This window comes from Ailuropoda melanoleuca, chromosome 1 (genome assembly GCF_002007445.2).
Source record: "Ailuropoda melanoleuca isolate Jingjing chromosome 1, ASM200744v2, whole genome shotgun sequence".
In the NCBI taxonomy this organism is placed as follows: domain Eukaryota; kingdom Metazoa; phylum Chordata; class Mammalia; order Carnivora; family Ursidae; genus Ailuropoda; species Ailuropoda melanoleuca.
Window position 1 is genome coordinate 146,200,909 of NC_048218.1, and position 14,021 is coordinate 146,214,929.

Here is a 14,021-nt window from a genome sequence, read left to right on the forward strand (position 1 = left end):
AATAATATAGCACCCTTCTGTGTCTCTAACTATAGTCTTTAGTTTAAAATCCAATCTGTCTGATATGAGAATTGCTACCCCAGCTTTCTTTTGAGGTCCATTGGAATGAAAGATGGTATTCCATCCCTTTACTTTCAGTCTGAATGTATCTTTAGGTTCAAAATGAGTCTCTTCTAGAGAGCAAATGGATGGGTCATGTCTTTTTAACCAATCTGCAGCCCTGTGGCATTTTATGGGAGCATTTAAGCCATTTAGATTGATAGAGATTATTGACAGATATGATTTTAATGATGCCATTTCTCTTTAAAGTCTTTGTATCGGTTGTGACTTGCTGCTCTGTATCACTCTTGGGGCCTTTTTACCTTTATAGAGCCCCCCTTAATATCTCCTGTAGGGCTGGTTTCGTGGTTACGAAATTGGTTAATGATTGGCGATTTTGGAACGTCTTTATTTCTCCATCAATTCTGAATGACAGCTTTGCTGGATAAAGGATCCTTGGCTGCATGTTTTTCTCTGAAAGAGCTTTAAAAATGCCCCCCCAAGCCTNAGGCCATTTACATTGAGACTGATTATTGAGAGATATGATTTTAATGATGCCATGTTGCCAGTAAAGTCTTTGTATCTATAGATTGTGACTTTCTGTTCTGTAGCACCCTTGGGGCCTTTTTACTCTAACCCCCCTTAATATCTCCTGTAGGGCTGGTTTCGTGGTTATGAAATTGGTCAATGACTGGCGATTCTGGAACGTCTTTATTTCACCATCAATTCTGAATGACAGCCGTGCTGGATAAAGGATCCTTGGCTGCATGTTTTTCTCTGAAAGAACTTTAAAAATGCCGCCCCCCCCAACCCTTTCTCTCATTCCAGGTCTGTGTAGACAGGTCTGACGTAATTCTGATACGTTTGCCTTGGTACATGAGACATTTCTTTGCCCTGGCCGCTTTCAATACTGTATCCTTGGATCTAATATTTGCGAATTGCACTATGACATGCCGTGGCGTAGGTTTGTCCTGGTTGAGCTTGGATGGGGTCCTCTCTGCCTCTTGGACACGAATGCTTGTTTCCCTNGGACACGAATGTTTATTTCCCTTGCTAGATTAGGGAAGTTTTCAGCTACAATTTGTTCAAATATCTCTTCTAGACCTCTGTTTTTCTCCACCCCCTCGGGGATGCCGATGATTCTGACATTGGAACGTTTCATTGAGACAGTAATCTCCCGTAACCTACATTCCTGAGCGTGGATTTTTTTGAGTCCAGATTCTATTCTAGATTTCTCTTCTACTAACCCATCCTCCAATTCGCTGATATGTTCTTCTGCCTCATTCACCCTGGCCGTCAGAGCCTCTAGTTTTGACTGCATTTGGCTCATAGAATTTTTAATTTCTGCCAGATTTGCTCTCATTTCCGCCCTTAGAGATTCTATATTCTCATTAATATTTTCGTTAATATTTTTTTCAAATTCTACACATCATCTTGACCATTGTTACTCTGAATTCCATTTCTGATAATTTGGTTATATCCATATCCATTAGTTCTGTGGCAGAGGCCACAGACTCTTTGTCTTTTCTTTGCTGGGGGGGATTTCTCCTTCTCATCATTCTGATGAGGAGAGGTTGCGGGGTTGTCCAGAGCCCAAATTATTGACCGGGACCCAGGCCGTGGGCCCTTGTTTTATAGGGATCTTAGGGTTGTGGGCTTCTTGATTTTTCAGCCTGCCTTCTGGGGGAGGGGCCTGCCACGCCAATACTCAGGCAACCCTGTTTGGGTAAAGTCTCCGTGTCCCCTGCGAGGGGGAATGGGGGTGGGCATGCTGTGAGCCCATGTTTCCAGGCTTTTGTTCTCTGGCAGCTTTCCCTGGCTTCTGCTGTGCCTCTTCTGAGAGTCAGAGCAGCAGTGGCCGAATCTCAGCCTCTGTCTCAGAACAGAGGGATCGCAGCCCGTTCTCCACCGATGTTCTGGCCACTTTAACTCTGATTCTGTTGGTGCTGCTCAACCCTGCAGCGTCCCAGTATGTGCGCCCCACACTCGGTGTCCCAGCCCTCACTTCCAGGGTCGTCGCATCTCTGTCCTTTGTGTTTCTAACACCGCCAGCTGCCAGCTGCCCCCTCGCGCTCCCGGAGCTCCCGAGCTCAGTCTGCTTCCAGTGAGCACACCGGAGCTCCGGTTTTCAGTCTGGTCGCACGCTCCCGGCTCACAGTCTCAGTCTGCTGTCTCGCGGGTGCCAGTCCGTGAGTCCGCCCGCTCCCCCGTGCAGGTGGCTACTGCTTCCCAGCGCCCCAATGCGGCGGCTCCCTCCCCCTTCTGTTTATCTTCCAATATCTGTGCGCATTTTCATGGCTCCCCGCTTCGTACCTCGATACTCAGCGCTGGAGATGTTCATTTCAGAGATCCAGATGTATCTTCCTGCGTCTCACGCTGATTCCTTGGATGTTCCTGCTGGTCTGGTACCTATCCAGCTCGACTCAGGGGACCAGCTGAAAAAGGAGTCCCCTACTCCTCCGCCATCTTAACTCCCCTCCCATTTTGTTACTTGTTACATGATTGTTTTTGTAGTTCTTCTCTTGCTCTCTTCTCTCACAGTTTCCTGGCTTTCTTTAGTGATATACTTGGATTCCTTCTTCTTTATTTTTTGCATTTCTTTTCCACTTTTTGATTTGTGGTTACCATTAGTTTTTTATATAACATCTTATTGATATATTAGTCTATATTAAGTTGATGGTCACTTTAGTTTGAACCCATTCTACAAGCACTAAATTTTTACTTTTATGCCCCCTGCACATTTTAAATATATGGTACTGTACTTTATACCCCTTTATTTTGTGAACCCCTTGGCTGGTTTTTATAGATACACTTCATTTTACTGCTTTTGTGCTTCCTACTTTTCTTACTCCTGTTTATGGTCTTTCCTTTCCACTCAGAGTTGATTTTAACGTTTCTTATAAGGTTGGTTTAGTGGTGATGAATTCCTTTAACTTTGAGAAACTCTTTATCTCGTTTATTCTGAATGATAGATTTGCTAGAGTGTTCTTGGTTGCAGGTTTTTTTTTTCTTTCAGCACTTTGAATATATCATGCCATTCTCTTCTGGCCTGCGATATATCTATGAAAAATCAGCTGATAGCCTTATGGGGTTTCCTTTGTTGTAACTGTTTTCTTTTTTCTTGCCATTTTTAAAATTCTCTATCGCTAATTGTTGCCATTTTAATTACTGTGTGTCTTGGTGTGGATTGCCTTGGGTTAATTTTATTGGGGTCTCTCTGTGCCTCCTGGGTCTGGATCTCTGTTTCCTTCACCAGATTAGGAAAGTTTTCAGCTATTATTTCTTCAAATAAATTTTCTGCCCCCTTTTATCACTCTTCTCCTTCTGGGGTCCCTAAAATGCAAATGTTGTTATGCTTGAAGATGTCACTGAATTCCCTTAATCTATTTTCATTTTTTATTTTTTTCTCTCTCCTGTTCAGTTTGTTTGCTTTCCATTACTCTATCTTCCTAGGTTGTTGATCCATCCTTCTGCATCCTCTACTATACTATTTATTCCATTTGGTGTATTTTTTGTTTCAGTTATTGAGTTCACCTCTGACTGGTTCTTCTTTATGTTTTCTCTTTGTCGAGGGTCTCACTGAGATCTTTCACTCTTTTCTCAAGTCCAGTGAGTATATTTATGACCATTACTTTAAATTCTCTATCAGGCACAATACTTATCTCCATTTCATTTAACTCTCTTGTGATTTTGTTCTGTTTTTTCATCTGGGACATATCCCTCTGTCTCCTCATTTTGTCTCACTCTCTGGGTCTGTCTCTATGTGTTAGGTAAGTTAGCTATGTCTCCTGCTCTTGAAAGTACTGGCTTCATGAAATAGAGGTCCTGTAGTGCCTTGCAGCGCAATGTCCCCTATTCACCAGAATCCTGCACTTCACGGGTATCTCCTGTGTGTGTTGCATGTGCGCTACTGCTGTGGCTGAGCTGTGTTTGCCTTTAATTCAGTCCCATCTGCAATGGCTCTCTTTACCTATTGTGACCAGGGGTTGATCCCTGTGTTGTTAATGGGCCAGTCTAGGGCTGCCTTTGACTTGTGTTGGGTCAGACCAGGCATTTGACAGAACTATAGTCACACTGAACTGCAGGGAGCTCTCCCTGTGTTATCCCCTGAGAAGCTTTTGTAAGTGGGCAGGGCCTGGAGTCATACCAGACATCTGCCCCAGCCCACTGTTGGGGTTGCAATCGAAATGGTGTGTATGGTTATCCTCTCCTCTCCCCAGGACAGGAGTCACTTTGGATTGGTGCTGGCCCCCATCGTGACTACTTGCACACTGCCAGGCTTGTGGAGCCACTTTGGATTGGCTTCTGCCAAGGCTGTTTTGGAGGGAGTGGAGCCACAGGAGAACATACGGTGTGATGTCCTGTGTTAGCAAGGTTTGAGCAGGTATGCTATAGAAGGGGACCTATAGCCACTTTGGAGAACACTTTCTGAGGTTGGGTTGGAGGGGATGGATCCATAAAGCAGTACAGGGGTAGGGTATGCCGTTAGCAAGCTAGGTAGGGAGTTTTGGCACTGTGCTGGTTCCCACAGGTGTCCATGTATCTAGGCTAGAAGGTAGGGGAGGGACATGGTGCCCTCCAACTCTTTTCTTGGACAAGTCTCCCAATATCCCTGCCCCTCCAACATAGAGTCTGAGATTAGTAAACAAATCTCCCTCCTGTATATCCCAAGTGTTTTTCAAACTGACACTTCTATGCTGTATCTCAGCAGGGCTGTTTGTTATGCTGTCTCTTTAAGGGCACGATTCAGTTTCCTATCACTTCAGGTTTTCCTAGAGCCAAGCCTGCTGATTTTTAAAGTTCTAGGTGTTAAGCCCCACTGATTGTAAGAACTCGTGATGTTAAGCTCCTGTATTTTTTAATGCTCCAAATGTTATGGGGATTCATCTTCCCAGTACAGGTCCCGCTGGCATGGGGTGCCTGGTGTGGGGTCTGCTCATCTTCCTTCTCTGTGCCTGCAAGTGTCCCCCCCCCCGCCCCCCGTGGATATTCTCACAGGTCAGCTTGGTTTCCAACCACATCTCCCGCTTTCTACTCTTCTTGATATGGCTTCTTCTCTAATTTAGTGTGGAGAGTCTGTTCTGCCTGTTTTCAGGTCATTTTCTGAGTTACTTACACTAATGTGGGTGTTATCTAGGTGTATCTGTGGAACAAGGTGAGCTTAGGATCCTCCTACTGTCATTTTCCCCAGAAGTCCTAGAAGCCATATTTTTGTATGAAAGACATGATTTTCCACTGAATTCCAGTAACTGGAACAATTCGTCAAGTGTCATTCTTCAAGTGTGCACCTTCTACATGGCCACAGAAGGTGGCATGATCTCTTAACAACCCAACAGTACTGCAGTATGCTAATCATAATCCTATCTCCAGACCTTTCTCTGCTCTATGCCTGGAATGCTCTAGCTCCCCTTTTACTCCCACATTGAATTGATGCAGATGGGACTAGTGCTCCACATACACAGCTCTCCACTCCTCCCTCAGCATCCCAGCTTACTGCAGTTAGATAGGGCTGTGAACTAATTCAGGTCAATGGTCTGTTAACAGTGGAGAAAAGCATTGCATAACCTTCCCCCTTGCTCTTCAATTTTGGTGAACATGACAGCCATGTGTGGAGATGGGGGTCCATATGGTGGACCTGAGTTACCAAAAGAGTATAGTTGTCCCAGAGAAAAGACTTTGCATAAGCAAGAAATAAACTTTTAAGTGTTAAGACACTACAATTTTGGGGCTACTTGTTACCAAAGCTTAAGCCTGGCCCATACTGAATAATACAAAACACTTACACCCCAACCCCACCCTAAATTTACTCCCTACATCCTTGACCTCTATCTCACCACCCACCTGTCTGAGAGGTTTCTTGTCAATATTCAGATCATGACTCATGTGTTCCTCAGAGAAGTCTAATGACCATCCTTTCTTAAGGTCTCACCCTTGCTATCCTCCATTATTGAGCCTTGTTTTTTTATTTAAAATTATTCCCCTCATAGTTTATACTTAAGAATTTATAAATATGTCCACTTATTTTCTTGTCTCCACCACTAGACTGTAACACACAAGGAATCTATAAGATCATCTAGGGTTTTGCTTATTAAAAAAATAGATAAACTAGAACTTAGAACATCACTAGGTCTTAGAATAGTATTAGCATTTTTTTAAATAAATGAACATCATTCCATCAAAAGAACTACATATACGTAGAAAGAAGTTTGTTGTTCCATAATATGGACAATGGCATTAGAAAGACAAATTCCACTGGACTAGGTGCTAGGGTGGAAGTTTGTACAGAGACTTGACTACAAAAGTTTTGTACACAGAAGAAACTCACGGGCATAAAAAATTCACATCTAAGAGGAAAAACAGCAGAGTCTTGGGCAAGTACTGAAAACCAGAATCGCTGTTATTATTCTCTCATTCTGGTAATCCTGTCCACAAGCACTAGCGGTCTTTCCTAATAGGAAGAAGGAGTGGGGACAGGGTCATTTGGAAGGCTCTGAATCTGATAGGAGCTAGGACTAGACAATATCTTATATAAGCAAAAACAACAGATACAAATATCTAAGTCCTATACCAGACATTTACGATTTTGTATTTATCCAGCGCCCAACTGTATCCACACATACCCACCTTCCTAACAGCATCTCCCCTTGAGGATAATTCAAGTGGTGTGTAGTCTTAATGGGAGGGCACCAAGGGCCACCTCTCACTACCATTCCCATTTCTGAAGAGAGAGGCTGTTTCTTCCTTCATTCCTTCCTTCAATAGCTTCCTGGTACACCCTGGGACCAGGCAATCAAACACCACTCCTAGGGCTGTAAATCCCAGTGAGTGAGCAATGCAAAGGAAGAGGGCACAGGCAGAGGTCAAATTCATTCAAGTGATACTCAGGCCCAAGAATCAGGCAGCTCCTGAGTTGAAACCTTTGTTAACTAAGGTCCTGATGCCAGAGATGCCCTAACTCTTGTCACTGTCTCATAGTCCTACAGCCCCAAATTCTTGCCAGTGAATTCTCCTTTGACTTAAGATATTTAGGGTTGGTCTTTGTTGCAGGCAACCAAGAACTCAGACCAAGGCTGCTACATACAGCTATCTAAGTTGTACTTTGTACAAGAGAACCCAGCAAAAGAAAGTGTGGTGGCTGAAATCCAGCCTATGCTCCACTTGCCAAGCTGTGGGGCTACATTCTGCTGAAGGAAAGGGTGGCATTTTCCAGTTTCCTTAGAAGCATTTATAGGTGGGCAGGGGCTGATACATCCCCATTTTTCAGTTGTAAAACAGAGGCCTAGAGATTAAGTCATTGACATATAAGCTACAATTACAGTAATACAATGATACTACAACGGGCTATTCTGCCACCTTTCTCTCTACCTGTAGATTGAACCACCTATTTATTCCTTCAGGGAAAATGTCACAGGACAAAGAATGTTCTTGTACAGTTCCTCCTTCTATAATTGGGCCTACCACAGTCCCAGGCACTTGTAATTTGCATTCGAGTATTAATAGGGTTGGAATTTTAATTTAAAATATATTTACAAATATCTAACATTCTGTTATACTAGTTTTTAAATTAATCCTTCATATTCATCACCGTTGGCAGAAAAACAACTCAAAGAACTCAAGAACTTTCTACGTATCTTTAATTTCCTATAAACTAAACTCTTCTGATTTTATAGAGGTACTGCGGAAAGGGAAAGATCTCCAATTACACTGTCCAAAGCTCTTTATTCTAATCTCTTCAATTTTCCCATGGTAGTTTTTACATTTCCCACATGTCTTTTTCCCCCAACTTAGATCACAAATTTATCTGGAGAATCTGTGGGCTAGTATGTATACTATGCCTGGTATGCAAATGGCACTTATTGTGAGCACCACCAGTTCTTCCATTAGGAATCTAACAGTTACACTTCTTTCCTTTTACCATATTAAATCCTCCAGTCTTCTTTTCATATTACTTTAAGATGATCAAAATCTTTTGTTTCTACTTCTCCTTCCCATAAAAGAAAATTAGATTTGTTTTCAGGCTTTAATCCTGATAAGATAAAGTGAACCAACTCTCTTTTCATTACTGTCCAGTCATTCCATCAATCACTGAAAAGAATCACTAAAAGCAATCAGCAAGCGAGCAAGGTCAACAGCACTCCAAGAGCATCAGTGCAAAAGTACTTCAGCAGATCAAAATGAAGACTGGGGGAAAAGAAAGGCAGTGCTTCACAGTCCTAAGAGGCCCAGTATGGCTTCTTAGGAAGTTGCCTCCAAGCAGAAAGGGAGAAGATGATTGAGGGAAGGGAATTATATTTATTATGTAGCAGGTCTTCTGGTACCAAGCTTGGTTCATGTAACAAAGAGCTAAGTTTCACTTGGGGGTTAGGCTCACCATCTCTCAGTACAGTGACTCAGGTTTTGGACTTTGAGATACAGAGCCTAAACTTTCATAGGTCCTGTTCTTCTGTAGGAGTTTGTGTTGTCATATCCAATAAAGAATTGCAGAATCTTTCAGAAACATAGATACCAATTGGGGTTAACTGGCTGTAAGTGACAGAAACCAACTTAACTAAAAGGGACTTTAATGGAAGAGAGAGTTAAGAGAATCAAAGATGAAGCTGAAGTGCCAAATTTAAAAAAGATAGAATCCAAGATGCCCTGGTAGGAAGAAGAGTCTCAGAAGCAGGAATGAATTCTGACAGTTTTTCCCATCTTTTTATCTCTGAGATAGAAAGTCTGAAAAAAGAATTTAATGGGCCTAGAACTGGCCATAGGCTTTCATTCTTTTGGCTTGGGCTGAACAGGGGACCTTAATTCTTGGCTTCATGAAGACTGGAGGGGGATGGTGGGGAGGTGGTGGTGTTAATTACCCATAAAGAAATCTGGGTATTGTTATCAACGTAAGGGGCAATGTATTGTGGGTGGCCAAGTTGAAACCAATGTCCACTAAAACAATGTCTGTTTTAACCCAAAGGCCAGGAACCATCTATATATATTTTTGTATATATATAATATATATATAACAACATATTAACACTGAATAGAACACATATAGATTTTGTATGTAAGCTAACAGCTTAATTTCAGTAAATTCAGTGCCTGATACATAGTAGCTACTCAAATATTTTTAAACAAATTTCTTCTTCAGTGCTATTTGTTCTCATCCCTTCCTTTATACCATTTTCTAATATTAATAACTATTCTTTATTCTAGATTGAAGTAAAATCCCCAAAAGAGAAAGTTCAATGCAGTGGAACGAGTACTGGAGTGGAAGCTTTTCTTGCTTCTGGCCTATGTGGCCTTGGGGACAGGTCATAAGTGCTTTGGGTTTATTTCTTCAACTGCAAAATGAAGTGGTAGAGGTAGATGCTCTTTAAGAATCTGTCCAATTCCCTAACATCATGGTCACAAATATAAAGATGACAAAGACACGGCAAATTTAGAAAAAAAATGTTTATAATTTTCACAGTATGTAGTGGTTATACCCTGAATCTGGACAGAAAGCAAAACCTAACTTACTTGGTAGTACTTCGGAGAAATTGCCAATATAATACAAAATCTAGATCACTGTTATCAAACTTTAAAGAAAGGCAGGGAAATCGATATTTCAAATGAAATCCTACATTGAATCCCAATGTCTAACACAAGTAAAGGTCAAAAAGCTCCAAATGAAACAAAGGGGGATGTGTGGAACCCTATTCTCACACCTTCATCCACAAGCTCCTAGGAATACTATTAGACATCACTCATAAAATTCCTGACTGAATATCCTAGACTTTTCTGTATCTTGCGACAATTCTAAAATGACATTACCAATTTCATTCATGCAAGAAAAATTAAGGAAAAAGCTTTCCAAGGAAAAGGAAAAGTATATATGCTCTTCTTCAATGGCATTAAAAAAGAGACAATTGTTAGTTTATCAGCAATTTTAATTTGAAAAACAAAATAAAATCTAACAGCAATTAATCCCGTGTTGTCATCTAGTAATATATAGACTGAGACTATTGTATCAGTGAAAACTTAGCTTCCAAAATGTTTTACTAATTTAACGAGCTAAATTGTAAAATATGAAGAAACCTCTCCAATATATAAATCAATAGCATTTAAAACTTTGCTTATAATTTTTATACATTTCAGCAAGACTTCTTTACCCCATGAAATATTTTTCCTACAGTCCTGCTTCAGAGGAAAGATACATGTTTCCAAAGCCAAAGTAATTCAGCGTATCTGTATCTATCTATATATCTGTAGCTACCTATCTATATATCTGTTCATAATCTCCAAAGGGGAAATTACTGAAAAATATTAAATGACATAAACACAAACCGTCATCTTTGTGATTAATGACAGTGACTCTCTTAGCCCTAGCAAAGAAAAGCAATTGCTCTTCTCATAAAATCTGTCCATTCCTCTACTTGGAAATATCATCATTAAAATAACTAAGATATATCCTATCAACTTGGATCACAGGTTTCTACACACACAATGCAATGAGTCTTTGAATATGAACTCTGCAAAGTTCAAACATCCGTATTAGTTATCTTTATTTATTAACACTAACGTAGATAAGAGAACATCATTTTACCTTAAGGATTACTCTTGAAAACGTAAGATTCATGTAATTAATGTACTGAATAATTAGTGAACAATGATGTCTTATTTTGAGCAAAATAAAATGTTACGAAGATTTTTCTGCAAGACATTCACTGCAGGCAATAACAAAAAATATATATATTTCACAGTCATTGGTGATCCTACTGACCTCTTCTGGCAAGACACAAGGTTTGAATTGTCTAGGTATAACAAAAGAGATGACATGGCCTATTACATGGATTTGTGCCTTACAACCAAGAAGGAAGAAGGCACAAGTCATGTCTCACTGTTTTAAAAAAAAAAAAAAAAAAGTCTCTCCTCTATTTCCTGGTCTATACTGACTCTGCCAGACCCTTCTGAGCGCCTGACTTGTGAAGATGAGAAGGGCAAGGCTTTCAGGCACCAACTGGTGGAAAGGCCCCTGGTGTGTTCAAGCAACTGAGCACGATGACTTTCTGCTTAGTGATTTATCTTTCATTTACTTTTCAGAAGTGACCAAAATAAGACATTACTGAAAATTAAGTGATGTAAGCTGAGATAGGCATTAGCCGTTTATATTGGGCTTTATGAGTTTAGTTTTACGCTGCTTTAAGAAGTCCTTGGTGGCATTTAAAGAAAGGGATGACATGGTCTAAATTTCAACAAGATCCCTGTTTTTTACAGGAAAGACTGTAGGGCAGAAAAAGTAAAAGTAGGGAGACTAGTTAGGCGATCATTACAGAAAATCCTAGTGAATGATGGTGGTGGTTTAGATTAAGATACTATAAAGTGGAAATAGATTCTCAATTTATCAGTTGTTTCTGGATACCAGTAACCAAATACCCAACCTAAGATGTTGTAAATAAAAAAAATTTGTATGCTTATTTTACAGGAAGCTTACTGTCAGAGCAGCCTCAATATTATCAAAGAATCACATTCTTCCAGACTAATTATCTTAGGCCTCAAACTGGAATAGTTGTTAGATAACTGCAACTAGTAATTGAGACTACATGCTCCTTATTCACACCTATAGAGGCTTGCTTTATGTGTCTATTTCAAAAGCCAGGATTCCTCTTTGCCAGATGCCTCTAGACAATTATTTATTGGCCCATATTTACTTAAGCCTGCCCATCCACCATCCATTCATTTGTATGATAGATGGTGTTATGATTGACTAAAGATTAAGCAGAGCCCACCCTGAACTGGGAATGGGATTGACTTGCCTTGAGTCACATGGCTTATGTGAAAAGAGGATAGATACCTGAAGGGGAAAAAATGATGACTTGTTAGAAAAGAGTAAGGGGGAAATAGATGCTGGGTAGGCAAGCAGTGCTATCAACTATATGGGATATACTTTGCAGGTGGAGTTCACAGGGCTTGCCACTAGACTAAATACTAGGCTAGAGGATTTCAAGAACAGTTTTTACAGTGTTGGCTTCAGCAATGGGGAAGAAGGTGGGGTATTTACTGAGATGGGAAGGAGTGGATGAAAGATCAGGTTTGAGAAGAACAATCAAATCTTGTTTTCACCCAGTTAACTTTAAGACACCCATTAGATACTGAAAAGGTGATCAAATTGTTAGTGGATATGAAAGTTTAGAACTTCAAGGAGAGACAAAGACTGAATAAATAGAGAATGAAATCATACATACGGAGATTTTTTTTTTTAAGCAACTGAGACTGGATGAAATTATTAAAGAGAACGTAGTATGGACAGAGCAAGAAGTGGATACATAATAAAATCTAGACCTATGCCAAGATTTAGAGATGAAATACAACCAAAGCCACTAAGGCAGCTAGAAAACTCAAACTCCCCAGCATCAACTGTATGAGTAGATGGAAAGTAGCATAAATTGTTAGCCCTCTGCCAAAAGAATGGAAGTTGTTCCCTCTCTCACCTTGGTAACTGTGGGACAGAAAGGATATGGCTATCTTTAAAAAGTACAGGATAGATGCCATAAAAAGGCATTATTAACACTGACCATTATTACATCTACAATTTGAATTCGAAACTATTTCAAATGGAATTAAGTGATTATGGAAAATGACAAAGGAAAAAAAAACAACCCTGGATTCTAGTCTTTATCTGACACCTATTAGTTATTCAACCATAGCCCCTTTCACTTCCTTACTTTGTATGAGGCGGTATTCTGTTTTATGAAATGTTTATAATAGGCCCTTCCTGCCTATTTTGGCAGGGCTGTTGTGAAGATCAAAAAGGTTAAGAAATCTATTAACTGTAAAGTCCCACAAAAATAATTTTCTTCAGCTGCTTGACTCGTCTCACTTTCTACCACTGATGGCTTCATCATCCTGATACCAAATACCAATTTCCTGGTACTCAATCCTTAACAGAACAGAACACCCAAACTAAATTTTGAAATTTCATTAAGAACAAAACACTAGATAACTAATGAAAAACCATCAAAGCTTCTGCCCAATTCCTATAAGGTTTCAAAATTGTACCTTGAACCAATTTAAAGTCATATGAGGTGGCCATCCTTCTGGGTAATGATCTGGCACTGTCAAAGTGACCACTGATAATGGCGCCTAAAGATAACCATTGACCATAGTACCAAGAACATATACATCAAAATATTTCTTCACATGTCACAACAGTAGCATGGCTGCCTGTGCTGCACTACAGGATTACAAAAATATAAGATGCTTTTACACTTTCCAAAGTTCTTTCTCATTCCTTAGTCTATCTGATCATCTAGCAGTTTTCCAGGTAGGCAAGACAGATTTATGCTTGTCTTAGGAGAAAAACTTACGTTCAAAATCATTCTGAGGTATAACTTAAATTATATTTCAGGCACCCAATTTTATTTTGGTGTTAATACATCATGTTACATATATTTTACACTTTAAATTATTCAATAGTTCTGTTAATTCTCCTTCTAAATAAGTAACACATTCAAGTTTGAAAATATTCCTAATAAAACCTGTACATTAGCTTCATTCTAAGTCTTATGAGGAAGAATCCTTTACCAACTAAATTATATCTCCCACTCACAAAAGCAGATATGGCAATGATAATCACTCTGCAGAATCTTAATTATAGTAAATGAATCTATTATGTAGTACCTGAGAATACGGCCTGTGTTAACAAAATATCTTGATACTACTTCACCAATTTTGACAGAGGACACTGTTCTTAGACTGTGATCAAACCACTTGATTTTAAGTACTAATAATACTGTATTAACTATTAATACTATTATTAATGGCTCAGGAGCTAATTACAGCAATTGAAAATGATTATTATTTTTAAAACACAGGTCACCTTAGACATGTCAGCAAATGTTTCCTAAGCTTTCAAAATACAGATGAGCTTAAGGTTAAATGTAACTTAAAAGAAGTAACCTTATAAGTAAGATCAACATTAAATTGATGTGGTTAAAAAAAAATACTGAATTGGGGATCAGATG